We start from the raw sequence: 4,398 nt of genomic DNA on the forward strand, positions 1-4,398 counted from the left end.
TTAGAATCTTATAAGGTGACAAACAGCAAGTCTAAATGCTAATACTGTACCTTATTAAAGAGCCAGAGATTAGACAAAACCAGATATGCTGTAGATAACATCCAGAGGAGGCCAGAAGGAGAGATACTTAATATCTTGCATATCTTAATAATACCTACGAATGCAGTTATTGGATACTTTGTTGATTTGAGGTGAGATAAATTTTAATCAGCAAAGACCTAAGGGGATGGTATTCCAGGTGAGGGAGCTAGCCCCATAAAGACAGAGCAGGCATGAGAGGAAAGGAAGACAGTGAACCTGATTGAAGTCAGGCCAAGACCTGAGATAGGCACTTTACATATTTTATCTAAATACTCCAACAACCCTACAAAATAACTCCAAGATCGCCAGGCTCCAAGAGGTAAAAAGACTTACCCAAGATCCTACAGCTAGATATAATAATAGTCAGCATTTGAACCAGGCCAGATGTAGTAAGGTAAAAGGGGCAGGAAAATGAGAGCTGTCTGCCCCAGGTGCAGACAATAAGGAGGTGGGCTGTCTAGAGACAGGAAGCCCTGTTGCAGTCTTCAGTTGTGATCTGAAAGCGAGGCAGGTTCGAACCTACCAAGCAACTCCCTGAGAGAAAGAAAGACCTAATTATCTGTTTTTATAAAGATTACAGCCTACAAAGCCCTACTCAGTCATATGGGGTCAATATGAGTCAAAACTGATGTGGCACCTAACAACAATATTGTCTGAATAAAGGCGCTCTGGTAGTGGAGTGGTTGTAAGTCGAGCTGCTGTTCCACAGGAGAAAGATGAGGCTTTCTGCCCCATAAAGCTTTACAGCCTTGGAAACCCTATACAGAGTCACTATGAGTCAGAACCAACTCCACGGCATACAACCACCACCACCACAAATTTTAAACGATAATTAAAATATCTAAAATTTATTATCAGCATGCCCATCAATTCTAAAAAATGATAAAATACTCCCTGAAAAGAGTTCTTTCTTCTAAACTGTCGCTGTGATTACAACTGAATTTTAAACTATAGACGTAAACACCATATTTTCATTACTTGCCTCTTATGAACATTGTATTATGTACATAAATTAATCCAAAAAACTACCATCCCAATTGGTCCTTGACAGACAGATTTGGCTATTTGTTTCTAATGGTTTGGAAGGCTCACCAAGTTGTCCCAGTTTGCTTGGGATTTTCTGGTTTAAGCATGGGAAATATTGCTACAGGGGAACCCCTTAGTCCTGGATGAACAGTTGGTTATTCTGCCTTTAATCTTAGTCTAAGTATGGTCCAAGCCATCAACCCCTTCGAGAGATGTGAAAAAAAATGATAGCATAGTGATTGTGAAAATAAAGCAACAGAGCTTGAATTATTTCAATTCTGTCATTCTATATGGTCATTGAAATTTTTTACGTGAAAACAATGAAACCAAAAGCTAACAGCAAGGTGTAGTATTTTTGTTTGCTAAGTACAAACTTTAGCGTAGTAGTTACAAATCGGGCTGTGAACCTTAAGGCCAGCGGTTCGAAACTACCAGCCGCTCTGCGGGAGAAAGATGAGGCTTTCTACTCCCATAAAGATTTACACCCTCGGAAACCCTGTACAGGGTCGCTATGGGTCGGAACCGACTCGACGGCACTTAACAACAACAACAACAACAAGTACAAACTTTAGTTCATAAATGAAATATTTAACTTAATTTGAATAATATATTTAATAGAAATTTCTTCCTTTAAAATTGTCCTATGTATTAAACCAAAAGAACAAAACAAGAAAACAATGACAATTACTGATAAGCACACAGGTTAGTCCACTACTTGTCTGTCGGTTTGTCCTACTGTGTTGGCTCACATGTTACTGTGATACTGGAAGCTGTGCCACCGGTATCTCAAATACCAGCAGAGTCACCCATGGTGGGCAGGTTACAGTGGAGTTTCTAGATTAAAACAGACTAGAAAAAAGTAATAGACAATCCACTTCTCAGGGACAGCCACTGAGAAACATGAATAGCTCTGGAACATTATCTGGTATAATACTAGAAGATGAGCCCCTCAGGTTGGAAGATACTCAAAGTATGACTGGAGAAGAGATGCCTTCTCAAAGTAGAGTTGACCTGAAAGACGGAGATGGAACAAAGCCTTTGGGACCTTCATTTGCTGATGGGGCACAACACAAAATGAGAAGAAACAGCTGCAACCATCCACGAATAATTGGAATCTGGAATGTACAAAATACGAATCTAGGAAATTTGCAAGCCCTTAAAATTGAAATGAAACATAAACATTGTTATCCTAGGCATTATGAAATGATGAGCTGAAATGGACAGGTATTGGACATTTTGAATTGCACAATCATATGGTTTACTATGATGTTGTTGTTGTTAAGTGCTGTCGAGTCAGTTCTGACCCATAACGACCCTGTACAGGCTTTCCGAGGCTATAAATCTTTACAGGAGCAGAAAGCCTCATCTTTCTCCCATGGAGCGGCTGGTAGTTTCGAACTGCTGACCTTAAGGTTCACAGCCCAATTCGTAACCACTATGCTACCAGAGCTCCTTGGTTTACTATGATGGGAATGACAAATCTAAGAGGAATAGTGTCCCATTCATCAACAAATAGAACATTGCAAGATCTGTCTTGAAGTGAAATGTTACCTGTGATAGATTGGCCTACAAAGACCAATTATATGCAACTATTATTCAAATTTACACCCGAAAGATGATGAAGAAATTGAAGAATTCTACCAACTTCTTCATTTTGAAATTGATCAAACATGCAATCAAGATGCATTGATTATTACAGGTTATTAGAATGCAAAGGTTGGAAACAAAAAAGGAAGAATAGTTGGAAAATAAGGCCTTGGTAATAAAATGATGCTGCAGATGGCATGATGGAATTTTGCAGGAACAAGTTCTTCATTGCAAATGCCTTTTTCAACAACATAAATAGTGACTACACTTGTGAAGACCTCACCAAATGGAATACACAGGTGCAAAAACATTGTGGCACCAAACCATCACACCCACAGCACCCTCTACTAATGCTGGGTTCAATAATTCATTGCAATAGCCACACAGAACTCAGCTACCATACTCACAGTTAGGAGTTTATTAGGAAAGTTAACAGATTACAATACACAATCAGAAAATGCTCCAGGCAGAGTTGTTCTAATTAGCTGCTAATAAATTCTCACAGATCCCACTCAGCCTGAAGGCATTTGAGTCTAGCTCAGTAGGTCTGCACACCTAGTTCCTCCACTTAAATGCCTGGCGGCACCCCACTCTACAAGCAAGCCACCTGCCCAAAGTCACTTGGCTTTACTTGCTTTGTGGGCTGGGAAGTCCACTATTGTGTCTCATGGTCTAGCTCTTGGTTCTGCTGCTACTGTTTCTCCTCTGCCACTCCTCCTGTATCACAACATTCTGTCCCTGGGTCGAGGAGGCTCAATGTGCAGTGATCTCAGGTACCAAGGACACATTTCACTCCTGTCTCTTCTTCTTTGATGGCAGAGATCCTCCACTTCCTGCTTCTAAGATGGCTCACTTTATACCCATGCTTGAATTTCAGGTTTTTACAATTACCTCTGAATCATGTTATCATATGGTATCTTCTCCCACCTTCCTTACTCAGACCCATCAGGAAAAGAGTGGCTTCATGGGAACTCCAAAGATTAAGGCTAGAAAACACATATTAAACAATTTATTACACCACAACAGAAATCAAATCCACTACATCTGCGGGAATAGACAATGGAGAAGTTCAATATCATCAGTCAAAAAGCAAGGCCAGAGGGCAATTGTGGAACAGACAAGCCACCAATTGCTCATCTGCAAGTTCAGATTGAAGCTGTAAAAAATTAGAACAAGTCCACAAGAGCCAAAATATAACCATGAGCTTACTGTTGTTATTAAGTGCCATCAAGACGGCCCCAACCCATAACAACACTATGTACAACAGAATGAAACACTGCCCCATCCTCACAATTGTTGTTATCCTTGAGCTCATTGTTGTAGCCACTGTGTCAGTCCATCTCCTTGAGGGTCTTCCTCTTTTCCACTGATCCTCTGCTTAACTAAGCATGTTATCCTTTTCCAGAACTGGTCCCTCCTGCCAAAATGTACAAAGTATTTGAGACAAAGTCTTGCCATTCTCAACATTAAAGTGCATCTGGGTGTATTTCCTCCAAGACAGGTTTGTTTTGTTTTTCTGACAGTCCATGATATTTTCAATATTCTTCATCAATACTTGTTGCTGTTGTTGTTGTTATGTGCCTTGGAGTCGGTTCCGACTCATAGCGACCCTACACAGGGTTTCCAAGGCTGTAAATCTTTACGGGAGCAGACCGCCTCATCTTTCTCCTGCGGAGCGGCTGGTAGTTTCGAACTGCTGACCTT

This window comes from Chrysochloris asiatica, unplaced genomic scaffold (assembly GCF_000296735.1).
Source record: "Chrysochloris asiatica unplaced genomic scaffold, ChrAsi1.0 scaffold00131, whole genome shotgun sequence".
Classification (NCBI taxonomy): domain Eukaryota; kingdom Metazoa; phylum Chordata; class Mammalia; order Afrosoricida; family Chrysochloridae; genus Chrysochloris; species Chrysochloris asiatica.